Here is a 26,646-nt window from a genome sequence, read left to right as displayed (position 1 = left end):
ATATATATATATATATATATATATATATATATATATAGTGTTTGAAAACAAATAAAGAAAGTTAATTCTTCCTTTCCACTAGATGGAGAGGCTGGCCCAAGACTGCAGGTCTTCTTGCAGTGTAGCCAATATTGGAAGGAAGTTAAGCTGATGACACTTCACACAGACAGGTGAAGTGAATAACACTGATCAACTTATTATCACGGCACCTGTCAGTGGGTGGGATATATTTGGTAGCAAGTAAACAATTTGTCCTCAAAGCTGATGTGTTAGAAGCAGGAAGAATGGGAAAACGTAAGGATCTGAGCAACATTGACAAGAGCCAGGTTGTGATGGCTAGACGACTGGGTGAGAGCATCTCCAAAACTGCAGCTCTTGCCGGGTGTTCCCAGTCTGCAGTGGTCAGTGCCTATCAAAAGTGGTCCAAGGAAGGAAAAGCGGTGAACCGGCGACAGGGTCATGGGTGGACAAGGCACATTGATGCACATGGGGGTTAAGGCTGGCCAGTGTGGTCAAATCCAACGGACGAGCTACTGTAGCTCAATTTGCTGAAAGAAAGTTAATGCTGGTTCTGATAGAAAGGTGTCAGAACACACAGTGCATGGCAGGTTGTTCTGTGTAGGGCTGCAGTTCAGTCAGGGTGCCCATGCTGACCCCTGTCCACTGCCGAAAGCTCCTACAATGGGCACATGAGCATAAGACCTGGACCGTGGAGCAATGCAAGAAGGTAGCCTAGTCTGATGAATCACATTTTCTTTTACATCACGTGGATGGCCAGGTGCATGTGCGTTGCTTACCTGGACAACCCATGGCACCAGAATGCCCTATGTGAAGAAGGCAAGCCGGTGGAGACAGTGTGATGTTTTGGACAATGTTCTGCTGGGAAACCTTGGGTCCTGCCATTCATGTAGATGTTACTTTGACATGTACCACCTACCTGGGCATTTTTGCAGACCATGTACACCCTTTCATGGACACTATATTTCCTGATGGCATTGGCCTCTTTCAGGAGAATAATGCGCCCTGCCACAAAGTAAAAAGGGATCTGGCCTGGTTTGAGGAACACAACAACGAGTTCAATGTGTTGACTCGGCCTCCAAATTCTCCAGATTTCAATCCAATCGAGCATCTGTGGGATGTGCTGGACAAACAAGTCTGATCCATGGAGGCCCCACCTCGCAACTTACAGGACTTAAAGGATTTGCTGTAAACGTCTTGGTGCCAGATACCACAGCACACCATCAGAGGTCTAGTAGCGTCCATGCCTCGATGGGGCAGGGCTGTTTTGGTGGCAAATGGGGGACCTACACAATAATAGGCAGGTGGTCATAATGTTATGGCTATTTGGTTTATGTGTCTCATGTGAGCACCAAGTGTGTGTCAAGAAGCCTGCCATCATGCCAGATCTATAGTAAACATATAGTAAGTCGCCTCAGCATCGAATGAATTTTCTTCCAATCCTAGTAGCTCTCCTTTTATTCCACTCTGTCTCGTAAAAGCTCATACCATTACAGCTCTCACACCGCAAAGTAAAAGAAAATTGGAGAATATGTTCTAATCGGTGTGTTCAGCTAGTACTATGTCACATAAAAAACAAAGTGACTAGACTGTAGCAAGGTGGGCAAGGTTAAGTGACCGAATGGTGCTATCACGAGCCTTGCTGCCTGGGACAAATACAGTTTGCTCAATATAGATGTGTGTGCATGGATGCGTCATGCCCACCAATGCCAGTCCTCGTTAGTATAGTGGTAAGTATCCCCGCCTGTCACGCGGGAGACCGGGGTTCGATTCCCCGACGGGGAGGCATGGTACTCTTTTTTTTTTTTTTTTTTGCTCAAGTTTACTTCATATTGTAATGGACCAATTTGTAAAAACAAAATGCAGAAATCTCAGTTCTCCATAGAGAGTGCTAAAATGACAGAACCTTTGTTGTTGTTACGGTGGTATGGCTGAATCGGCCAACAATGCCAGCTACTGCTTGTTGAACTGTTGAAAAGGCGCGCCGTGGACAGTATTCCACTCCAGTATTCTCCTTTTATTCAGCATTTGACATTCTGACGAAAAACTGAATAAAATCCATGAACCAGTAGTCTCACCATCCAATAAATTTTCTTCCAATCCTAGTAGTTAATTATTATGGCGTTCTTCTTTCATTCCACTCTGTCTCGTAAAAGCTAATAAATGGTACCATTACAGCTCTCATACAGTAAAGGAAAGCAAATTTGAGAAAATCTTCCAATCAGTGTGTCCATGTAAAATTCAGCTAGTACTATGTCATATAAATAACACAGTGGCTGGACAACATTATACAATGCTAGTCCTGGTTAGTATAGTGGCAGGAATCCCCGCCGGGTGGCTATGTTTCTATATTTTGCTATTTATTTTGCTGATATTTGAATTACACAATACTGGTGTCAATCTGACTGTTATATAAGCACAAGAAGAAGGTTTGCTAGAAGTTGATCTAAGAATAGGACAACAACGTATCGGGGATCAGATATTGCTTGTACGCTTTTGTAGTCAATTTTACAAAACGCTAAACAACAGCCTAGTCACAACATGTTATAATAATGCTGGTATGGGCTCCTCCTAAGAGTGAAAATCCCTGTAGTCGGCAGGATTTGAACCTGCGCGGTGAAACTCCAATGGATTTCAAGTCCATTGCCTTAACCACTCAGCCACGACTTAGTGGTAAGTATCCCTGCCTGTCACGCGGGAGACCGGGGATGCATGGTACTTATTTTTTTTTTGTTGCTCAAGTTTACTTCATATTGTAACGGACCAATTTGTAAAAACAAAATGCAGAAATCTCAGTTCTCGTATTTTGAAAACTGAGATATTTGGCGTTACGGGTAAAAAAAAGAAAAAAAAGAGCTTGCTGCGAATTTATACACACTAAGAGAAAAGGGTCGTAGTCGGCAGGATTCGAACCTGCGCGGGGAGACCCCAATGGATTTCTAGCCCATCGCCTTAACCACTCGGCCACGACTACTCACGGAATTAGGCGTACACATGTGCGTGTGTGAGCAGTTGTAGCATACAATCCTTCTCCCACACACTCTTTATATCAAACCCACGACACCAAGTGTGTGTCAAGAAACCCGCCATCATGCCAGATCTATAGTAAACATATAGTAAGTCGCCTCAGCATCGAATGAATTTTCTTCCAATCCTAGTAGCTCTCCTTTTATTCCACTCTGTCTCGTAAAAGCTCATAAACAGTACCATTACAGCTCTCACACCGCAAAGTAAAAGAAAATTGGAGAATATGTTCTAATCAGTGTGTTCAGCTAGTACTATGTCACATAAAAAACAAAGTGACTAGACTGTAGCAAGGTGGGCAAGGTTAAGTGACCGAATGGTGCTATCACGAGCCTTGCTGCCTGGGACAAATACAGTTTGCTCAATATAGTTGTGTGTGCATGGATGCGTCATGCCCACCAATGCCAGTCCTCGTTAGTATAGTGGTAAGTATCCCCGCCTGTGACGCGGGAGACCGGGGTTCTCTTTTTATTTATTTTTTTTTGTTGCTCAAGTTTACTTCATATTGTAATGGACCAATTTGTAAAAACAAAATGCAGAAATCTCAGTTCTCCATAGAGAGTGCTAAAATGACAGAACCTTTGTTGTTGTTACGTTGGTATGGCTGAATCGGCCAACAATGCCAGCTACTGCTTGTTGAACTGTTGAAAAGGCGCGCCGTGGACAGTATTCCACTCCAGTATTCTCCTTTTATTCAGCATTTGACATTCTGACGAAAAACTGAATAAAATCCATGAACCAGTAGTCTCACCATCCAATAAATTTTCTTCCAATCCTAGTAGTTAATTATTATGGCGTTCTTCTTTCATTCCACTCTGTCTCGTAAAAGCTAATAAATGGTACCATTACAGCTCTCATACAGTAAAGGAAAGCAAATTTGAGAAAATCTTCCAATCAGTGTGTCCATGTACAATTCAGCTAGTACTATGTCATATAAATAACACAGTGGCTGGACAACATTATACAATGCTAGTCCTGGTTAGTATAGTGGCAGGAATCCCCGCCGGGTGGCTATGTTTCTATATTTTGCTATTTATTTTGCTTATATTTGAATTACACAATACTGGTGTGAATCTGACTGTTATATAAGCACAAGAAGAAGGTTTGCTAGAAGTTGAGCTAAGAATAGGACAACAACGTATCCGGGATCAGATATTGCTTGTACGCTTTTGTAGTCAATTTTACAAAACACTAAACAACAGCCTAGTCACAACATGTTATAATAATGCTGGTATCGGCTCCTTCTAAGAGTGAAAACCCCCGTAGTCAGCAGGATTTGAACCTGCGCGGGGAAACCCCAATGGATTTCAAGTCCTTCGCCTTAACCACTCGGCCACGACCACACGCTAACATGCTGTTGGAAGGAGCCTTTGTGTTCCAATATTTTTACTTTCGCACTGAACATGCAGAGATTAAAAATTTACCGTTACTATGTTGCTCAATTTCTTTCCATCAAATTCAAAAGCATTTGAATGAACTTGCAGCATCCAAACGTTAATTCTGTTTTGTGCTACTTTACATATTGTGCATTCTAGAAAGTTTGATTTCCGCTCAATTACAGCTATCCGTTGCGAACATTTGTAGTAAAAGATGGATTTCAGAGAAATTAGAACATGAACATGTTAAGGATTTCAAGCTGGATTATTTTGTGTCCATGTCTATTTGAGGCATGGTAGTCATATGTATTTAGAACTTCCACAAAATTGGCTGAAGAATTAGCTTTTGCAAGTCAATATGGGCTGCGTCCATAGAGAGTGCTAAAATGACAGAACCTTTGTTGTTGTTACGGTGGTATGGCTGAATCGGCCAACAATGCCAGCTACTGCTCGTTGAACTGTTGAAAGGGCGGGCCGTGGACAGTAGGAGTTCTCTTTGGACTATGCCACGTTTGCCTCAACACGGAAGGCCGGTTAGCTCAGTTGGTTAGAGCGTGGCGCCAAGGTCGCGGGTTCGATCCCAGTCGCTATCCTCGTTAGCACAGCCTGAAATCTTAACGTGTTCATAAGCTGTTCCAGCATACAAACCTTGCCTCACAAAAGTTTTGTATGTGGCTAAGGTAAGTCAATGATGAAGGTTTTAGAACTTTTGAGAACAGATGCAGTAAGACCGTCATTGTTATAGTGGTTAGAATCCCCGCCTCTCATGCAGTAGAGACAGTGGTTCAAATTCCCAATGGGGAGGCCTTACTTTACTATTTATGATTGTTCTGCTGGGTTTACACCTTTACAAATTAAACCCTCATGCCAATTGCAAGAGTAAACCCCTTACTCTGCGCTGTCCACCTCTGAATCCGTTGAGGGGTGCTAGCATTACATAAGTCTCAATAAATCGTCAAGGATGCATTTACTTTAATGTGCAATAAAGGGAGGCCTGACTTTACTAGTTTTGATTGTTCTGCTGGATTTACACTTTTACAAATTAAACCCTCGTGCCAATTGCAAGAGTAAACGCTTTACTCTGTGCTGTCCACCTCTGAATCCGTTGAGGGGGTGCTAGCATTACAAAAGTCTCAATAAATTGTCAAGGATGCATTTACTTTAGTGTGTGATAAAGTCATTATGTTGGTTGGCAAGGAGAATGCTGCTCTCATAATACCCGGTTTAGTACTGCGTAAGCATACATTTTAGAACTTTTAGATATACTAACTCTTGGATATATTCTACTCAGTGCCAAAGTATATATATATACAGTTAACAATCCTACAAACGTTCAAAGCACTAATTATACTATAGATCTGGAAATGCACCATTGTAGGCAGGTTTAATAGCCGTGACATAGCGATTATGACTTACCATGTGCAGGACGTTCAGTGGCATGAGCCAGGCTAGTCTACGCAAGGGGATGCTAATGTCTGAGCGCTTAATCCCTATCCATTGCTTTTGCGGTAGGTTAAGGAAATATTCCAAGCCTCTAAGCAGGTGGCAGGCTCCTGAATAGGTGCGCGAGTAGGAATAAGGCTGCTTTGGATTTGGGAAGTATTAGGGTGTGAAATTTGATCTGGGATTTTCTTTTGTCCCAGATAAATCATAACAATACATATATATATATATATATATATATATATATATAGTGTTTGAAAACAAATAAAGAAAGTTAATTCTTCCTTTCCACTAGATGGAGAGGCTGGCCCAAGACTGCAGGTCTTCTTGCAGTGTAGCCAATATTGGAAGGAAGTTAAGCTGATGACACTTCACACAGACAGGTGAAGTGAATAACACTGATCAACTTATTATCACGGCACCTGTCAGTGGGTGGGATATATTTGGTAGCAAGTAAACAATTTGTCCTCAAAGCTGATGTGTTAGAAGCAGGAAGAATGGGAAAACGTAAGGATCTGAGCAACATTGACAAGAGCCAGGTTGTGATGGCTAGACGACTGGGTGAGAGCATCTCCAAAACTGCAGCTCTTGCCGGGTGTTCCCAGTCTGCAGTGGTCAGTGCCTATCAAAAGTGGTCCAAGGAAGGAAAAGCGGTGAACCGGCGACAGGGTCATGGGTGGACAAGGCACATTGATGCACATGGGGGTTAAGGCTGGCCAGTGTGGTCAAATCCAACGGACGAGCTACTGTAGCTCAATTTGCTGAAAGAAAGTTAATGCTGGTTCTGATAGAAAGGTGTCAGAACACACAGTGCATGGCAGGTTGTTCTGTGTAGGGCTGCAGTTCAGTCAGGGTGCCCATGCTGACCCCTGTCCACTGCCGAAAGCTCCTACAATGGGCACATGAGCATAAGACCTGGACCGTGGAGCAATGCAAGAAGGTAGCCTAGTCTGATGAATCACATTTTCTTTTACCTCACGTGGATGGCCAGGTGCATGTGCGTTGCTTACCTGGACAACCCATGGCACCAGAATGCCCTATGTGAAGAAGGCAAGCCGGTGGAGACAGTGTGATGTTTTGGACAATGTTCTGCTGGGAAACCTTGGGTCCTGCCATTCATGTAGATGTTACTTTGACATGTACCACCTACCTGGGCATTTTTGCAGACCATGTACACCCTTTCATGGACACTATATTTCCTGATGGCATTGGCCTCTTTCAGGAGAATAATGCGCCCTGCCACAAAGTAAAAAGGGATCTGGCCTGGTTTGAGGAACACAACAACGAGTTCAATGTGTTGACTCGGCCTCCAAATTCTCCAGATTTCAATCCAATCGAGCATCTGTGGGATGTGCTGGACAAACAAGTCTGATCCATGGAGGCCCCACCTCGCAACTTACAGGACTTAAAGGATTTGCTGTAAACGTCTTGGTGCCAGATACCACAGCACACCATCAGAGGTCTAGTAGCGTCCATGCCTCGATGGGGCAGGGCTGTTTTGGTGGCAAATGGGGGACCTACACAATAATAGGCAGGTGGTCATAATGTTATGGCTATTTGGTTTATGTGTCTCATGTGAGCACCAAGTGTGTGTCAAGAAGCCCGCCATCATGCCAGATCTATAGTAAACATATAGTAAGTCGCCTCAGCATCGAATGAATTTTCTTCCAATCCTAGTAGCTCTCCTTTTATTCCACTCTGTCTCGTAAAAGCTCATACCATTACAGCTCTCACACCGCAAAGTAAAAGAAAATTGGAGAATATGTTCTAATCGGTGTGTTCAGCTAGTACTATGTCACATAAAAAACAAAGTGACTAGACTGTAGCAAGGTGGGCAAGGTTAAGTGACCGAATGGTGCTATCACGAGCCTTGCTGCCTGGGACAAATACAGTTTGCTCAATATAGTTGTGTGTGCATGGATGCGTAATGCCCACCAATGCCAGTCCTCGTTAGTATAGTGGTAAGTATCCCCGCCTGTCACGCGGGAGACCGGGGTTTGATTCCCTGACGGGGAGACATGGTACTTTTTTTTTTTTTTTGTTGCTCAATTTTACTTCATATTGTAACGGACCAATTTGTAAAAACAAAATGCAGAAATCTCAGTTCTCGTATTTTGAAAACTGAGATATTTGGCGTTACGGGTAAAAAAAAGAAAAAAAGAGCTTGCTGCGAATTTATACACACTAAGAGAAAAGGGTCGTAGTCAGCAGGATTCGAACCTGCGCGGGGAGACCCCAATGGATTTCTAGTCCATCGCCTTAACCACTCGGCCACAACTACTCACAGAGTCAGTTGTGCACATGTGCGTGTGTGAGCAGTTATAGCATACAATCCTTCTCCCACACACTCTTTATATCAAACCCACGACACCAAGTGTGTGTCAAGAAGCCCGCCATCATGCCAGATCTATAGTAAACATATAGTAAGTCGCCTCAGCATCGAATGAATTTTCGTCCAATCCTAGTAGCTCTCCTTTTATTCCACTCTGTCTCGTAAAAGCTCATAAACAGTACCATTACAGCTCTCACACCGCAAAGTAAAAGAAAATTGGAGAATATGTTCTAATCTGTGTGTTCAGCTAGTACTATGTCACATAAAAAAACAAAGTGACTAGACTGTAGCAAGGTGGGCAAGGTTAAGTGACCGAATGGTGCTATCACGAGCCTTGCTGCCTGGGACAAATACAGTTTGCTCAATATAGTTGTGTGTGCATGGATGCGTCATGCCCACCAATGCCAGTCCTCGTTAGTATAGTGGTAAGTATCCCCGCCTGTCACGCGGGAGACCGGGGTTCGATTCCCCGACGGGGAGGCATGGTACTCTTTTTTTTTTTTTTTGTTGCTCAAGTTTACTTCATATTGTAATGGACCAATTTGTAAAAACAAAATGCAGAAATCTCAGTTCTCAATAGAGAGTGCTAAAATGACAGAACCTTTGTTGTTGTTACGGTGGTATGGCTGAATCGGCCAACAATGCCAGCTACTGCTTGTTGAACTGTTGAAAAGGCGCGCCGTGGACAGTATTCCACTCCAGTATTCTCCTTTTATTCAGCATTTGACATTCTGACGAAAAACTGAATAAAATCCATGAACCAGTAGTCTCACCATCCAATAAATTTTCTTCCAATCCTAGTAGTTAATTATTATGGCGTTCTTCTTTCATTCCACTCTGTCTCGTAAAAGCTAATAAATGGTACCATTACAGCTCTCATACAGTAAAGGAAAGCAAATTTGAGAAAATCTTCCAATCAGTGTGTCCATGTACAATTCAGCTAGTACTATGTCATATAAATAACACAGTGGCTGGACAACATTATACAATGCTAGTCCTGGTTAGTATAGTGGCAGGAATCCCCGCCGGGTGGCTATGTTTCTATATTTTGCTATTTATTTTGCTTATATTTGAATTACACAATACTGGTGTCAATCTGACTGTTATATAAGCACAAGAAGAAGGTTTGCTAGAAGTTGATCTAAGAATAGGACAACAACGTATCCGGGATCAGATATTGCTTGTACGCTTTTGTAGTCAATTTTACAAAACGCTAAACAACAGCCTAGTCACAACATGTTATAATAATGCTGGTATGGGCTCCTTCTAAGAGTGAAAATCCCCGTAGTCTTCAGGATTTGAACCTGCGCGGGGAAACCCCAATGGATTTCAAGTCCATCGCCTTAACCACTCAGCCACAACTATACGCTAACATGCTGTTGGAAGGAGCCTTTGTGTTCCAATATTTTTACTTTCGCACTGAACATGCAGAGATTAAAAATTTACCGTTACTATGTTGCTCAATTTCTTTCCATCAAATTCAAAAGCATTTGAATGAACTTGCAGCATCCAAACGTTAATTCTGTTTTGTGCTACTTTACATATTGTGCATTCTAGAAAGTTTGATTTCCGCTCATTTACAGCTATCCGTTGCGAACATTTGTAGTAAAAGATGGATTTCAGAGAAATTAGAACATGAACATGTTAAGGATTTCAAGCTGGATTATTTTGTGTCCATGTCTATTTGAGGCATGGTAGTCATATGTATTTAGAACTTCAACAAAATTGGCTGAAGAATTAGCTTTTGCAAGTCAATATGGGCTGCGTCCATAGAGAGTGCTAAAATGACAGAACCTTTGTTGTTGTTACGGTGGTATGGCTGAATCGGCCAACAATGCCAGCTACTGCTTGTTGAACTGTTGAAAAGGCGCGCCGTGGACAGTAGGAGTTCTCCTTGGACTATGCCACGTTTGCCTCAACACGGAAGGCCGGTTAGCTCAGTTGGTTAGAGCGTGGCGCCAAGGTCGCGGGTTCGATCCTTATTAGCACAGCCTGAAATCTTAACGTGTTCATAAGCTGGTCCAGCATACAAACCTTGCCTCACAAAAGTTTTGTATGTGGCTAAGGTAAGTCAATGATGAAGGTTTTAGAACTTTTGAGAACAGATGCAGTAAGACAGTCATTGTTATAGTGGTTAGAATCCCCGCCTCTCATGCAATAGAGACAGTGGTTCAAATTCCCAATGGGGAGGCCTTACTTTACTATTTATGATTGTTCTGCTGGGTTTACACCTTTACAAATTAAACCCTCATGCCAATTGCAAGAGTAAACCCCTTACTCTGCGCTGTCCACCTCTGAATCCGTTGAGGGGTGCTAGCATTACATAAGTCTCAATAAATCGTCAAGGATGCATTTACTTTAATGTACAATAAAGGGAGGCCTGACTTTACTAGTTTTGATTGTTCTGCTGGATTTACACTTTTACAAATTAAACCCTCGTGCCAATTGCAAGAGTAAACGCTTTACTCTGTGCTGTCCACCTCTGAATCCGTTGAGGGGGTGCTAGCATTACAAAAGTCTCAATAAATCGTCAAGGATGCATTTACTTTAGTGTGTGATAAAGTCATTATGTTGGTTGGCAAGGAGAATGCTGCTCTCATAATACCCGGTTTAGTACTGCGTAAGCATACATTTTAGAACTTTTAGATATACTAACTCTTGGATATATTCTACTCAGTGCCAAAGTATATATATATACAGTTAACAATCCTAACAAACGTTCAAAGCACTAATTATACTATAGATCTGGAAATGCACCATTGTAGGCAGGTTTAATAGCCGTGACATAGCGATTATGACTTACCATGTGCAGGACGTCCAGTGGCATGAGCCAGGCTAGTCTATGCAAGGGGATGCTAATGTCTGAGCGCTCAATCCCTATCCATTGCTTTTGCGGTAGGTTAAGGAAATATTCCAAGCCTCTAAGCAGGTGGCAGGCTCCTGAATAGGTGCGCGAGTAGGAATAAGGCTGCTTTGGATTTGGGAAGTATTAGGGTGTGAAATTTGATCTGGGATTTTCTTTTGTCCCAGATAAATCATAACAATACATATATATATATATATATATACATATATAGTGTTTGAAAACAAATAAAGAAAGTTAATTCTTCCTCTTTCCACTAGATGGAGAGGCTGGCCCAAGACTGCAGGTCTTCTTGCAGTGTAGGCAATATTGGAAGGAAGTTAAGCTGATGACACTTCACACAGACAGGTGAAGTGAATAACACTGATCAACTTATTATCACGGCACCTGTCAGTGGGTGGGATATATTTGGTAGCAAGTGAACAATTTGTCCTCAAAGCTGATGTGTTAGAAGCAGGAAGAATGGGCAAACGTAAGGATCTGAGCAACATTGACAAGAGCCAGGTTGTGATGGCTAGACGACTGGGTGAGAGCATCTCGAAAACTGCAGCTCTTGCCGGGTGTTCCCAGTCTGCAGTGGTCAGTGCCGATCAAAAGTGGTCCAAGGAAGGAAAAGCGGTGAACCGGCGACAGGGTCATGGGTGGACAAGGCACATTGATGCACATGGGGGTTAAGGCTGGCCAGTGTGGTCAAATCCAACGGACGAGCTACTGTAGCTCAATTTGCTGAAAGAAAGTTAATGCTGGTTCTGATAGAAAGGTGTCAGAACACACAGTGCATGGCAGGTTGTTCTGTGTAGGGCTGCAGTTCAGTCAGGGTGCCCATGCTGACCCCTGTCCACTGCCGAAAGCTCCTACAATGGGCACATGAGCATAAGACCTGGACCGTGGAGCAATGCAAGAAGGTAGCCTAGTCTGATGAATCACATTTTCTTTTACATCACGTGGATGGCCAGGTGCATGTGCGTTGCTTACCTGGACAACCCATGGCACCAGAATGCCCTATGTGAAGAAGGCAAGCCGGTGGAGACAGTGTGATGTTTTGGACAATGTTCTGCTGGGAAACCTTGGGTCCTGCCATTCATGTAGATGTTACTTTGACATGTACCACCTACCTGGGCATTTTTGCAGACCATGTACACCCTTTCATGGACACTATATTTCCTGATGGCATTGGCCTCTTTCAGGAGAATAATGCGCCCTGCCACAAAGTAAAAAGGGATCTGGCCTGGTTTGAGGAACACAACAACGAGTTCAATGTGTTGACTCGGCCTCCAAATTCTCCAGATTTCAATCCAATCGAGCATCTGTGGGATGTGCTGGACAAACAAGTCTGATCCATGGAGGCCCCACCTCGCAACTTACAGGACTTAAAGGATTTGCTGTAAACGTCTTGGTGCCAGATACCACAGCACACCATCAGAGGTCTAGTAGCGTCCATGCCTCGATGGGGCAGGGCTGTTTTGGTGGCAAAAGGGGGACCTACACAATAATAGGCAGGTGGTCATAATGTTATGGCTATTTGGTTTATGTGTCTCATGTGAGCACCAAGTGTGTGTCAAGAAGCCCGCCATCATGCCAGATCTATAGTAAACATATAGTAAGTCGCCTCAGCATCGAATGAATTTTCTTCCAATCCTAGTAGCTCTCCTTTTATTCCACTCTGTCTCGTAAAAGCTCATACCATTACAGCTCTCACACCGCAAAGTAAAAGAAAATTGGAGAATATGTTCTAATCGGTGTGTTCAGCTAGTACTATGTCACATAAAAAACAAAGTGACTAGACTGTAGCAAGGTGGGCAAGGTTAAGTGACCGAATGGTGCTATCACGAGCCTTGCTGCCTGGGACAAATACAGTTTGCTCAATATAGTTGTGTGTGCATGGATGCGTCACGCCCACAAATGCCAGTCCTCGTTAGTATAGTGGTAAGTATCCCCGCCTGTCACACGGGAGACTGGGGTTCGATCCCCCAACGGGGAGGCATGGTACTCTTTTTTTTTTTTTTTTGCTCAAGTTTACTTCATATTGTAATGGACCAATTTGTAAAAACAAAATGCAGAAATCTCAGTTCTCCATAGAAAGTGCTAAAATGACAGAACCTTTGTTGTTGTTACGGTGGTATGGCTGAATCGGCCAACAATGCCAGCTACTGCTTGTTGAACTGTTGAAAAGGCGCGCCGTGGACAGTATTCCACTCCAGTATTCTCCTTTTATTCAGCATTTGACATTCTGACGAAAAACTGAATAAAATCCATGAACCAGTAGTCTCACCATCCAATAAATTTTCTTCCAATCCTAGTAGTTAATTATTATGGCGTTCTTCTTTCATTCCACTCTGTCTCGTAAAAGCTAATAAATGGTACCATTACAGCTCTCATACAGTAAAGGAAAGCAAATTTGAGAAAATCTTCCAATCAGTGTGTCCATGTAAAATTCAGCTAGTACTATGTCATATAAATAACACAGTGGCTGGACAACATTATACAATGTTAGTCCTGGTTAGTATAGTGGCAGGAATCCCCGCCGGGTGGCTATGTTTCTATATTTTGCTATTTATTTTGCTTATATTTGAATTACACAATACTGGTGTCAATCTGACTGTTATATAAGCACAAGAAGAAGGTTTGCTAGAAGTTGATCTAAGAATAGGACAACAACGTATCGGGGATCAGATATTGCTTGTACGCTTTTGTAGTCAATTTTACAAAACGCTAAACAACAGCCTAGTCACAACATGTTATAATAATGCTGGTATGGGCTCCTTCTAAGAGTGAAAATCCCTGTAGTCGGCAGGATTTGAACCTGCGCGGCGAAACCCCAATGGATTTCAAGTCCATTGCCTTAACCACTCAGCCACGACTTAGTGGTAAGCATCCCTGCCTGTCATGCGGGAGACCGGGGTTCGATTCCCCGACGGGGATGCATGGTACTTATTTTTTTTTTGTTGCTCAAGTTTACTTCATATTGTAACGGACCAATTTGTAAAAACAAAATGCAGAAATCTCAGTTCTCGTATTTTGAAAACTGAGATATTTGGCGTTACGGGTAAAAAAAAGAAAAAAAAGAGCTTGCTGCGAATTTATACACACTAAGAGAAAAGGGTCGCAGTCGGCAGGATTCGAACCTGCGCGGGGAGACCCCAATGGATTTCTAGTCCATCGCCTTAACCACTCGGCCACGACTACTCACGGAATTAGGCGTACACATGTGCGTGTGTGAGCAGTTGTAGCATACAATCCTTCTCCCACACACTCTTTATATCAAACCCACGACACCAAGTGTGTGTCAAGAAACCCGCCATCATGCCAGATCTATAGTAAACATATAGTAAGTCGCCTCAGCATCGAATGAATTTTCTTCCAATCCTAGTAGCTCTCCTTTTATTCCACTCTGTCTCGTAAAAGCTCATAAACAGTACCATTACAGCTCTCACACCGCAAAGTAAAAGAAAATTGGAGAATATGTTCTAATCTGTGTGTTCAGCTAGTACTATGTCACATAAAAAACAAAGTGACTAGACTGTAGCAAGGTGGGCAAGGTTAAGTGACCGAATGGTGCTATCACGAGCCTTGCTGCCTGGGACAAATACAGTTTGCTCAATATAGTTGTGTGTGCATGGATGCGTCATGCCCACCAATGCCAGTCCTCGTTAGTATAGTGGTAAGTATCCCCGCCTGTCACGCGGGAGACCGGGGATCGATTCCCTGACGGGGAGGCATGGTACTCTTTTTTTTTTTTTTTTGTTGCTCAAGTTTACTTCATATTGTAATGGACCAATTTGTAAAAACAAAATGCAGAAATCTCAGTTCTCCATAGAGAGTGCTAAAATGACAGAACCTTTGTTGTTGTTACGTTGGTATGGCTGAATCGGCCAACAATGCCAGCTACTGCTTGTTGAACTGTTGAAAAGGCGCGCCGTGGACAGTATTCCACTCCAGTATTCTCCTTTTACCGTATTTGCTCGATTATAAGACGAGGTTTTTTCCAGAGCAAATGCTCTGAAAAATACCCCTCGTCTTATAATCAGGGTCGTCTTATAATCAGACCTCAAATAGGTCTGATTATGAGACTAAGATCCAGATCCCCCGCAGCGATGCAGAGGACCTGGATCCTCCTGTGTTAATCCCCCCCCCCCAATTTACCGGTGCTTCTGAGTCCCCGGTGCTTAGTCCGGGCTGCGTGTAGAGCTCTACGCGATACAATCGCGTAGAGCTCTACACGCTTCCCGGACTAAGCACTGGGGACCCAGATGCAGGGGACCTGGATCCTCCTGTGTTAACCCCCGACCCAACTTACCGGTGCATCTGAGTCCCCGGTGCTTAGTCCGGGCTGCGTGTAGAGCTCTACGCGATTGTATCGTGTAGAGCTCTACGCTCTACACGATACAATCGCGTAGAGCTCTAAACGCTGCCCGGACTAAGCACCGGGGACTCAGAAGCACCGGTAAGTTGGAGGGGGGGGCATAACACAGGAGGATGCAGGGGACCTGCATCCTCCTGTGTTATGCCCCCTCCAACGTACCGGTGCTTCTGAGTCCCCGGTGCTTAGAGCTCTACGCGATTCGCGTGGAGCTCTACATGCTGCCCGGACTAAGCACCTGGGGCTCAGATGCAGGGGACCTGGACCCTCCTGTGTTATGCGCCCCCCCCAACTCAGAAGCACCGGTAAGTTTGGAGGAGGGAGGGGGAGTGTTAAATGTGGGTTTGAGGCATTTCTGGAGGCAGAGTGCTCTGTGAAATGCCTTTTAACCCCTTTAATGCCACTCTGCCTCCTGAAATGCCTTAAACCTCCCTATATGCCACTCTTCCCCATAATATGCCTTTTAACCCTCTAAGTGCCAGAGTGGCATATAGGGTTAAAAGGCATATCATGGGGCACAGTGGCATATAGGGTTAAAAGGCATATTATGGGGCACTGTGGCATTTAGAGGGTTAAAAGGCATATCATGGGGCACAGTGGCATATAGGGGGTATAAGGCACTTCTGGGGCAGATGTGCATAACTGGGGGACAGGTTGGAAAATAGAAGGAAATAAAACCAAAATATTTTTCTCAAGCATAGCTTTTATTAAAAAAGTGTTTAAATGAATTAACATTTACTGGTAAAACTTTTTTCCTATAGGGTCGTCTTATATTCAGGCTTTTTCTTTTTTTCCTAAATTAATATTAAGATTTGGGGGGTCGTCTTATAATCAGGGTCGTCTTATAATCGAGCAAATACGGTATTCAGCATTTGACATTCTGACGAAAAACTGAATAAAATCCATGAACCAGTAGTCTCACCATCCAATAAATTTTCTTCCAATCCTAGTAGTTAATTATTATGGCGTTCTTCTTTCATTCCACTCTGTCTCGTAAAAGCTAATAAATGGTACCATTACAGCTCTCATACAGTAAAGGAAAGCAAATTTGAGAAAATCTTCCAATCAGTGTGTCCATGTACAATTCAGCTAGTACTATGTCATATAAATAACACAGTGGCTGGACAACATTATACAATGCTAGTCCTGGTTAGTATAGTGGCAGGAATCCCCGCCGGGTGGCTATGTTTCTATATTTTGCTATTTATTTTGCTTATATTTGAATTACACAATACTGGTGTCAATCTGACTGTTATATAAGCACAAGAAGAAGGTTTGCTAGAAGTTGATCTAAGAATAGGACAACAACGTATCCGGGATCAGATATTGCTTGTACGCTTTTGTAGTCAATTTTACAAAACGCTAAACAACAGCCTAGTCACAACATGTTATAATAATGCTGGTATGGGCTCCTTCTAAGAGTGAAAATCCCCGTAGTCTTCAGGATTTGAACCTGCGCGGGGAAACCCCAATGGATTTCAAGTCCATCGCCTTAACCACTCGGCCACGACTATACGCTAACATGCTGTTGGAAGGAGCCTTTGTGTTCCAATATTTTTACTTTCGCACTGAACATGCAGAGATTAAAAATTTACCGTTACTATGTTGCTCAATTTCTTTCCATCAAATTCAAAAGCATTTGAATGAACTTGCAGCATCCAAACGTTAATTCTGTTTTGTGCTACTTTATTGTGCATTCTAGAAAGTTTGATTTCCGCTCATTTACAGCTATCCGTTGCGAACATTTGTAGTAAAAGATGGATTTCAGAGAAATTAGAACATGAACATGTTAAGGATTTCAAGCTGGATTATTTTGTGTCCATGTCTATTTGAGGCATGGTAGTCATATGTATTTAGAACTTCAACAAAATTGGCTGAAGAATTAGCTTTTGCAAGTCAATATGGGCTGCGTCCATAGAGAGTGCTAAAATGACAGAACCTTTGTTGTTGTTACGGTGGTATGGCTGAATCGGCCAACAATGCCAGCTACTGCTTGTTGAACTGTTGAAAAGGCGCGCCGTGGACAGTAGGAGTTCTCCTTGGACTATGCCACGTTTGCCTCAACACGGAAGGCCGGTTAGCTCAGTTGGTTAGAGCGTGGCGCCAAGGTCGCGGGTTCGATCCCAGTCGCTATCCTTATTAGCACAGCCTGAAATCTTAACGTGTTCATAAGCTGTTCCAGCATACAAACCTTGCCTCACAAAAGTTTTGTATGTGGCTAAGGTAAGTCAATGATGAAGGTTTTAGAACTTTTGAGAACAGATGCAGTAAGACAGTCATTGTTATAGTGGTTAGAATCCCCGCCTCTCATGCAATAGAGACAGTGGTTCAAATTCCCAATGGGGAGGCCTTACTTTACTATTTATGATTGTTCTGCTGGGTTTACACCTTTACAAATTAAACCCTCATGCCAATTGCAAGAGTAAACCCCTTACTCTGCGCTGTCCACCTCTGAATCCGTTGAGGGGTGCTAGCATTACATAAGTCTCAATAAATCGTCAAGGATGCATTTACTTTAATGTACAATAAAGGGAGGCCTGACTTTACTAGTTTTGATTGTTCTGCTGGATTTACACTTTTACAAATTAAACCCTCGTGCCAATTGCAAGAGTAAACGCTTTACTCTGTGCTGTCCACCTCTGAATCCGTTGAGGGGGTGCTAGCATTACAAAAGTCTCAATAAATCGTCAAGGATGCATTTACATTAGTGTGTGATAAAGTCATTATGTTGGTTGGCAAGGAGAATGCTGCTCTCATAATACCCGGTTTAGTACTGCGTAAGCATACATTTTAGAACTTTTAGATATACTAACTCTTGGATATATTCTACTCAGTGCCAAAGTATATATATATACAGTTAACAATCCTACAAACGTTCAAAGCACTAATTATACTATAGATCTGGAAATGCACCATTGTAGGCAGGTTTAATAGCCGTGACATAGCGATTATGACTTACCATGTGCAGGACGTCCAGTGGCATGAGCCAGGCTAGTCTATGCAAGGGGATGCTAATGTCTGAGCGCTCAATCCCTATCCATTGCTTTTGCGGTAGGTTAAGGAAATATTCCAAGCCTCTAAGCAGGTGGCAGGCTCCTGAATAGGTGCGCGAGTAGGAATAAGGCTGCTTTGGATTTGGGAAGTATTAGGGTGTGAAATTTGATCTGGGATTTTCTTTTGTCCCAGATAAATCATAACAATACATATATATATATATATATACATATATAGTGTTTGAAAACAAATAAAGAAAGTTAATTCTTCCTCTTTCCACTAGATGGAGAGGCTGGCCCAAGACTGCAGGTCTTCTTGCAGTGTAGGCAATATTGGAAGGAAGTTAAGCTGATGACACTTCACACAGACAGGTGAAGTGAATAACACTGATCAACTTATTATCACGGCACCTGTCAGTGGGTGGGATATATTTGGTAGCAAGTGAACAATTTGTCCTCAAAGCTGATGTGTTAGAAGCAGGAAGAATGGGCAAACGTAAGGATCTGAGCAACATTGACAAGAGCCAGGTTGTGATGGCTAGACGACTGGGTGAGAGAATCTCCAAAACTGCAGCTCTTGCCGGGTGTTCCCAGTCTGCAGTGGTCAGTGCCGATCAAAAGTGGTCCAAGGAAGGAAAAGCGGTGAACCGGCGACAGGGTCATGGGTGGACAAGGCACATTGATGCACATGGGGGTTAAGGCTGGCCAGTGTGGTCAAATCCAACGGACGAGCTACTGTAGCTCAATTTGCTGAAAGAAAGTTAATGCTGGTTCTGATAGAAAGGTGTCAGAACACACAGTGCATGGCAGGTTGTTCTGTGTAGGGCTGCAGTTCAGTCAGGGTGCCCATGCTGACCCCTGTCCACTGCCGAAAGCTCCTACAATGGGCACATGAGCATAAGACCTGGACCGTGGAGCAATGCAAGAAGGTAGCCTAGTCTGATGAATCACATTTTCTTTTACATCACGTGGATGGCCAGGTGCATGTGCGTTGCTTACCTGGACAACCCATGGCACCAGAATGCCCTATGTGAAGAAGGCAAGCCGGTGGAGACAGTGTGATGTTTTGGACAATGTTCTGCTGGGAAACCTTGGGTCCTGCCATTCATGTAGATGTTACTTTGACATGTACCACCTACCTGGGCATTTTTGCAGACCATGTACACCCTTTCATGGACACTATATTTCCTGATGGCATTGGCCTCTTTCAGGAGAATAATGCGCCCTGCCACAAAGTAAAAAGGGATCTGGCCTGGTTTGAGGAACACAACAACGAGTTCAATGTGTTGACTCGGCCTCCAAATTCTCCAGATTTCAATCCAATCGAGCATCTGTGGGATGTGCTGGACAAACAAGTCTGATCCATGGAGGCCCCACCTCGCAACTTACAGGACTTAAAGGATTTGCTGTAAACGTCTTGGTGCCAGATACCACAGCACACCATCAGAGGTCTAGTAGCGTCCATGCCTCGATGGGGCAGGGCTGTTTTGGTGGCAAAAGGGGGACCTACACAATAATAGGCAGGTGGTCATAATGTTATGGCTATTTGGTTTATGTGTCTCATGTGAGCACCAAGTGTGTGTCAAGAAGCCCGCCATCATGCCAGATCTATAGTAAACATATAGTAAGTCGCCTCAGCATCGAATGAATTTTCTTCCAATCCTAGTAGCTCTCCTTTTATTCCACTCTGTCTCGTAAAAGCTCATACCATTACAGCTCTCACACCGCAAAGTAAAAGAAAATTGGAGAATATGTTCTAATCGGTGTGTTCAGCTAGTACTATGTCACATAAAAAACAAAGTGACTAGACTGTAGCAAGGTGGGCAAGGTTAAGTGACCGAATGGTGCTATCACGAGCCTTGCTGCCTGGGACAAATACAGTTTGCTCAATATAGTTGTGTGAGCATGGATGCGTCATGCCCACAAATGCCAGTCCTCGTTAGTATAGTGGTAAGTATCCCCGCCTGTCACGCGGGAGACTGGGGTTCGATCCCCCAACGGGGAGCCATGGTACTCTTTTTTTTTTTTTTTTGCTCAAGTTTACTTCATATTGTAATGGACCAATTTGTAAAAACAAAATGCAGAAATCTCAGTTCTCCATAGAAAGTGCTAAAATGACAGAACCTTTGTTGTTGTTACGGTGGTATGGCTGAATCGGCCAACAATGCCAGCTACTGCTTGTTGAACTGTTGAAAAGGCGCGCCGTGGACAGTATTCCACTCCAGTATTCTCCTTTTATTCAGCATTTGACATTCTGACGAAAAACTGAATAAAATCCATGAACCAGTAGTCTCACCATCCAATAAATTTTCTTCCAATCCTAGTAGTTAATTATTATGGCGTTCTTCTTTCATTCCACTCTGTCTCGTAAAAGCTAATAAATGGTACCATTACAGCTCTCATACAGTAAAGGAAAGCAAATTTGAGAAAATCTTCCAATCAGTGTTTCCATGTAAAATTCAGCTAGTACTATGTCATATAAATAACACAGTGGCTGGACAACATTATACAATGTTAGTCCTGGTTAGTATAGTGGCAGGAATCCCCGCCGGGTGGCTATGTTTCTATATTTTGCTATTTATTTTGCTTATATTTGAATTACACAATACTGGTGTCAATCTGACTGTTATATAAGCACAAGAAGAAGGTTTGCTAGAAGTTGATCTAAGAATAGGACAACAACGTATCGGGGATCAGATATTGCTTGTACGCTTTTGTAGTCAATTTTACAAAACGCTAAACAACAGCCTAGTCACAACATGTTATAATAATGCTGGTATGGGCTCCTTCTAAGAGTGAAAATCCCTGTAGTCGGCAGGATTTGAACCTGCGCGGCGAAACCCCAATGGATTTCAAGTCCATTGCCTTAACCACTCAGCCACGACTTAGTGGTAAGCATCCCTGCCTGTCACGCGGGAGACTGGGGTTCGATTCCCCGACGGGGATGCATGGTACTTATTTTTTTTTTGTTGCTCAAGTTTACTTCATATTGTAACGGACCAATTTGTAAAAACAAAATGCAGAAATCTCAGTTCTCGTATTTTGAAAACTGAGATATTTGGCGTTACGGGTAAAAAAAAGAAAAAAAAGAGCTTGCTGCGAATTTATACACACTAAGAGAAAAGGGTCGTAGTCGGCAGGATTCGAACCTGCGCGGGGAGACCCCAATGGATTTCTAGTCCATCGCCTTAACCACTCGGCCACGACTACTCACGGAATTAGGCGTACACATGTGCGTGTGTGAGCAGTTGTAGCATACAATCCTTCTCCCACACACTCTTTATATCAAACCCACGACACCAAGTGTGTGTCAAGAAACCCGCCATCATGCCAGATCTATAGTAAACATATAGTAAGTCGCCTCAGCATCGAATGAATTTTCTTCCAATCCTAGTAGCTCTCCTTTTATTCCACTCTGTCTCGTAAAAGCTCATAAACAGTACCATTACAGCTCTCACACCGCAAAGTAAAAGAAAATTGGAGAATATGTTCTAATCTGTGTGTTCAGCTAGTACTATGTCACATAAAAAACAAAGTGACTAGACTGTAGCAAGGTGGGCAAGGTTAAGTGACCGAATGGTGCTATCACGAGCCTTGCTGCCTGGGACAAATACAGTTTGCTCAATATAGTTGTGTGTGCATGGATGCGTCATGCCCACCAATGCCAGTCCTCGTTAGTATAGTGGTAAGTATCCCCGCCTGTCACGCGGGAGACCGGGGTTCGATACCCTGACGGGGAGGCATGGTACTCTTTTTTTTTTTTTTTTGTTGCTCAAGTTCATATTGTAATGGACCAATTTGTAAAAACAAAATGCAGAAATCTCAGTTCTCCATAGAGAGTGCTAAAATGACAGAACCTTTGTTGTTGTTACGTTGGTATGGCTGAATCGGCCAACAATGCCAGCTACTGCTTGTTGAACTGTTGAAAAGGCGCGCCGTGGACAGTATTCCACTCCAGTATTCTCCTTTTATTCAGCATTTGACATTCTGACGAAAAACTGAATAAAATCCATGAACCAGTAGTCTCACCATCCAATAAATTTTCTTCCAATCCTAGTAGTTAATTATTATGGCGTTCTTCTTTCATTCCACTCTGTCTCGTAAAAGCTAATAAATGGTACCATTACAGCTCTCATACAGTAAAGGAAAGCAAATTTGAGAAAATCTTCCAATCAGTGTGTCCATGTACAATTCAGCTAGTACTATGTCATATAAATAACACAGTGGCTGGACAACATTATACAATGCTAGTCCTGGTTAGTATAGTGGCAGGAATCCCCGCCGGGTGGCTATGTTTCTATATTTTGCTATTTATTTTGCTTATATTTGAATTACACAATACTGGTGTCAATCTGACTGTTATATAAGCACAAGAAGAAGGTTTGCTAGAAGTTGATCTAAGAATAGGACAACAACGTATCCGGGATCAGATATTGCTTGTACGCTTTTGTAGTCAATTTTACAAAACGCTAAACAACAGCCTAGTCACAACATGTTATAATAATGCTGGTATCGGCTCCTTCTAAGAGTGAAATTCCCCGTAGTCGGCAGGATTTGAACCTGCGCGGGGAAACCCCAATGGATTTCAAGTCCATCGCCTTAACCACTCGGCCACGACTACACGCTAACAGCTGTTGGAAGGAGCCTTTGTGTTCCAATATTTTTACTTTCGCACTGAACATGCAGAGATTAAAAATTTACCGTTACTATGTTGCTCAATTTCTTTCCATCAAATTCAAAAGCATTTGAATGAACTTGCAGCATCCAAACGTTAATTCTGTTTTGTGCTACTTTACATATTGTGCATTCTAGAAAGTTTGATTTCCGCTCATTTACAGCTATCCGTTGCGAACATTTGTAGTAAAAGATGGATTTCAGAGAAATTAGAACATGAACATGTTAAGGATTTCAAGCTGGATTATTTTGTGTCCATGTCTATTTGAGGCATGGTAGTCATATGTATTTAGAACTTCAACAAAATTGGCTGAAGAATTAGCTTTTGCAAGTCAATATGGGCTGCGTCCATAGAGAGTGCTAAAATGACAGAACCTTTGTTGTTGTTACGGTGGTATGGCTGAATCGGCCAACAATGCCAGCTACTGCTTGTTGAACTGTTGAAAAGGCGCACCGTGGACAGTAGGAGTTCTCCTTGGACTATGCCACGTTTGCCTCAACACGGAAGGCCGGTTAGCTCAGTTGGTTAGAGCGTGGCACCAAGGTCGCGGGTTCGATCCCAGTCGCTATCCTTATTAGCACAGCCTGAAATCTTAACGTGTTCATAAGCTGTTCCAGCATACAAACCTTGCCTCACAAAAGTTTTGTATGTGGCTAAGGTAAGTCAATGATGAAGGTTTTAGAACTTTTGAGAACAGATGCAGTAAGACAGTCATTGTTATAGTGGTTAGAATCCCCGCCTCTCATGCAATAGAGACAGTGGTTCAAATTCCCAATGGGGAGGCCTTACTTTACTATTTATGATTGTTCTGCTGGGTTTACACCTTTACAAATTAAACCCTCATGCCAATTGCAAGAGTAAACCCCTTACTCTGCGCTGTCCACCTCTGAATCCGTTGAGGGGTGCTAGCATTACATAAGTCTCAATAAATCGTCAAGGATGCATTTACTTTAATGTACAATAAAGGGAGGCCTGACTTTACTAGTTTTGATTGTTCTGCTGGATTTACACTTTTACAAATTAAACCCTCGTGCCAATTGCAAGAGTAAACGCTTTACTCTGTGCTGTCCACCTCTGAATCCGTTGAGGGGGTGCTAGCATTACAAAAGTCTCAATAAATCGTCAAGGATGCATTTACTTTAGTGTGTGATAAAGTCATTATGTTGGTTGGCAAGGAGAATGCTGCTCTCATAATACCCGGTTTAGTACTGCGTAAGCATACATTTTAGAACTTTTAGATATACTAACTCTTGGATATATTCTACTCAGTGCCAAAGTATATATATATACAGTTAACAATCCTACAAACGTTCAAAGCACTAATTATACTATAGATCTGGAAATGCACCATTGTAGGCAGGTTTAATAGCCGTGACATAGCGATTATGACTTACCATGTGCAGGACGTCCAGTGGCATGAGCCAGGCTAGTCTATGCAAGGGGATGCTAATGTCTGAGCGCTCAATCCCTATCCATTGCTTTTGCGGTAGGTTAAGGAAATATTCCAAGCCTCTAAGCAGGTGGCAGGCTCCTGAATAGGTGCGCGAGTAGGAATAAGGCTGCTTTGGATTTGGGAAGTATTAGGGTGTGAAATTTGATCTGGGATTTTCTTTTGTCCCAGATAAATCATAACAATACATATATATATATATATATATACATATATAGTGTTTGAAAACAAATAAAGAAAGTTAATTCTTCCTCTTTCCACTAGATGGAGAGGCTGGCCCAAGACTGCAGGTCTTCTTGCAGTGTAGGCAATATTGGAAGGAAGTTAAGCTGATGACACTTCACACAGACAGGTGAAGTGAATAACACTGATCAACTTATTATCACGGCACCTGTCAGTGGGTGGGATATATTTGGTAGCAAGTGAACAATTTGTCCTCAAAGCTGATGTGTTAGAAGCAGGAAGAATGGGCAAACGTAAGGATCTGAGCAACATTGACAAGAGCCAGGTTGTGATGGCTAGACGACTGGGTGAGAGCATCTCCAAAACTGCAGCTCTTGCCGGGTGTTCCCAGTCTGCAGTGGTCAGTGCCGATCAAAAGTGGTCCAAGGAAGGAAAAGCGGTGAACCGGCGACAGGGTCATGGGTGGACAAGGCACATTGATGCACATGGGGGTTAAGGCTGGCCAGTGTGGTCAAATCCAACGGACGAGCTACTGTAGCTCAATTTGCTGAAAGAAAGTTAATGCTGGTTCTGATAGAAAGGTGTCAGAACACACAGTGCATGGCAGGTTGTTCTGTGTAGGGCTGCAGTTCAGTCAGGGTGCCCATGCTGACCCCTGTCCACTGCCGAAAGCTCCTACAATGGGCACATGAGCATAAGACCTGGACCGTGGAGCAATGCAAGAAGGTAGCCTAGTCTGATGAATCACATTTTCTTTTACATCACGTGGATGGCCAGGTGCATGTGCGTTGCTTACCTGGACAACCCATGGCACCAGAATGCCCTATGTGAAGAAGGCAAGCCGGTGGAGACAGTGTGATGTTTTGGACAATGTTCTGCTGGGAAACCTTGGGTCCTGCCATTCATGTAGATGTTACTTTGACATGTACCACCTACCTGGGCATTTTTGCAGACCATGTACACCCTTTCATGGACACTATATTTCCTGATGGCATTGGCCTCTTTCAGGAGAATAATGCGCCCTGCCACAAAGTAAAAAGGGATCTGGCCTGGTTTGAGGAACACAACAACGAGTTCAATGTGTTGACTCGGCCTCCAAATTCTCCAGATTTCAATCCAATCGAGCATCTGTGGGATGTGCTGGACAAACAAGTCTGATCCATGGAGGCCCCACCTCGCAACTTACAGGACTTAAAGGATTTGCTGTAAACGTCTTGGTGCCAGATACCACAGCACACCATAAGAGGTCTAGTAGCGTCCATGCCTCGATGGGGCAGGGCTGTTTTGGTGGCAAAAGGGGGACCTACACAATAATAGGCAGGTGGTCATAATGTTATGGCTATTTGGTTTATGTGTCTCATGTGAGCACCAAGTGTGTGTCAAGAAGCCCGCCATCATGCCAGATCTATAGTAAACATATAGTAAGTCGCCTCAGCATCGAATGAATTTTCTTCCAATCCTAGTAGCTCTCCTTTTATTCCACTCTGTCTCGTAAAAGCTCATACCATTACAGCTCTCACACCGCAAAGTAAAAGAAAATTGGAGAATATGTTCTAATCGGTGTGTTCAGCTAGTACTATGTCACATAAAAAACAAAGTGACTAGACTGTAGCAAGGTGGGCAAGGTTAAGTGACCGAATGGTGCTATCACGAGCCTTGCTGCCTGGGACAAATACAGTTTGCTCAATATAGTTGTGTGTGCATGGATGCGTAATGCCCACAAATGCCAGTCCTCGTTAGTATAGTGGTAAGTATCCCCGCCTGTCACGCGGGAGACCGGGGTTCGATTCCCCGACGGGGAGGCATGGTACTCTTTTTTTTTTTTTTTTGCTCAAGTTTACTTCATATTGTAATGGACCAATTTGTAAAAACAAAATGCAGAAATCTCAGTTCTCCATAGAGAGTGCTAAAATGACAGAACCTTTGTTG

General features: G+C 43.1%; 13 non-coding genes across 13 annotated transcripts; 5 read left to right on the top strand and 8 right to left on the bottom strand.

Moving 5' to 3' along the window:
* The first annotated feature begins 1,731 nt into the window (after positions 1-1,731).
* TRNAD-GUC (transfer RNA aspartic acid (anticodon GUC)) lies at positions 1,732-1,803 on the top strand. The gene has a single exon. It is a non-coding gene; the product is annotated as a tRNA-Asp (tRNA).
* Positions 1,804-2,910: 1,107 nt separating this feature from the next.
* Positions 2,911-2,992, bottom strand: TRNAS-AGA (transfer RNA serine (anticodon AGA)). Its single transcript has one exon. It is a non-coding gene; the product is annotated as a tRNA-Ser (tRNA).
* Positions 2,993-4,303: 1,311 nt separating this feature from the next.
* Positions 4,304-4,385, bottom strand: TRNAS-UGA (transfer RNA serine (anticodon UGA)). Its single transcript has one exon. It is a non-coding gene; the product is annotated as a tRNA-Ser (tRNA).
* Positions 4,386-8,060: 3,675 nt separating this feature from the next.
* TRNAS-AGA (transfer RNA serine (anticodon AGA)) lies at positions 8,061-8,142 on the bottom strand. The gene has a single exon. It is a non-coding gene; the product is annotated as a tRNA-Ser (tRNA).
* A 459-nt stretch (positions 8,143-8,601) lies between these two features.
* Positions 8,602-8,673, top strand: TRNAD-GUC (transfer RNA aspartic acid (anticodon GUC)). Its single transcript has one exon. It is a non-coding gene; the product is annotated as a tRNA-Asp (tRNA).
* Positions 8,674-9,476: 803 nt separating this feature from the next.
* TRNAS-UGA (transfer RNA serine (anticodon UGA)) lies at positions 9,477-9,558 on the bottom strand. Its single transcript has one exon. It is a non-coding gene; the product is annotated as a tRNA-Ser (tRNA).
* Positions 9,559-14,160: 4,602 nt separating this feature from the next.
* TRNAS-AGA (transfer RNA serine (anticodon AGA)) lies at positions 14,161-14,242 on the bottom strand. The gene has a single exon. It is a non-coding gene; the product is annotated as a tRNA-Ser (tRNA).
* A 2,606-nt stretch (positions 14,243-16,848) lies between these two features.
* TRNAS-UGA (transfer RNA serine (anticodon UGA)) lies at positions 16,849-16,930 on the bottom strand. Its single transcript has one exon. It is a non-coding gene; the product is annotated as a tRNA-Ser (tRNA).
* Positions 16,931-20,342: 3,412 nt separating this feature from the next.
* Positions 20,343-20,414, top strand: TRNAD-GUC (transfer RNA aspartic acid (anticodon GUC)). The gene has a single exon. It is a non-coding gene; the product is annotated as a tRNA-Asp (tRNA).
* Positions 20,415-21,537: 1,123 nt separating this feature from the next.
* Positions 21,538-21,619, bottom strand: TRNAS-AGA (transfer RNA serine (anticodon AGA)). Its single transcript has one exon. It is a non-coding gene; the product is annotated as a tRNA-Ser (tRNA).
* A 458-nt stretch (positions 21,620-22,077) lies between these two features.
* Positions 22,078-22,149, top strand: TRNAD-GUC (transfer RNA aspartic acid (anticodon GUC)). Its single transcript has one exon. It is a non-coding gene; the product is annotated as a tRNA-Asp (tRNA).
* Positions 22,150-22,948: 799 nt separating this feature from the next.
* TRNAS-UGA (transfer RNA serine (anticodon UGA)) lies at positions 22,949-23,030 on the bottom strand. Its single transcript has one exon. It is a non-coding gene; the product is annotated as a tRNA-Ser (tRNA).
* Positions 23,031-26,447: 3,417 nt separating this feature from the next.
* On the top strand, positions 26,448-26,519 carry TRNAD-GUC (transfer RNA aspartic acid (anticodon GUC)). The gene has a single exon. It is a non-coding gene; the product is annotated as a tRNA-Asp (tRNA).
* The last annotated feature ends 127 nt before the right edge of the window (positions 26,520-26,646 follow it).

Source organism: Sceloporus occidentalis, unplaced genomic scaffold (genome assembly GCF_023333645.1).
Source record: "Sceloporus occidentalis isolate IW3139 unplaced genomic scaffold, rSceOcc1.0.p SCAF_22, whole genome shotgun sequence".
NCBI lineage: Eukaryota > Metazoa > Chordata > Lepidosauria > Squamata > Phrynosomatidae > Sceloporus > Sceloporus occidentalis.
Note: the sequence above shows the minus strand (reverse complement) of the source record. Positions and strands in the feature narration are given on the sequence as shown.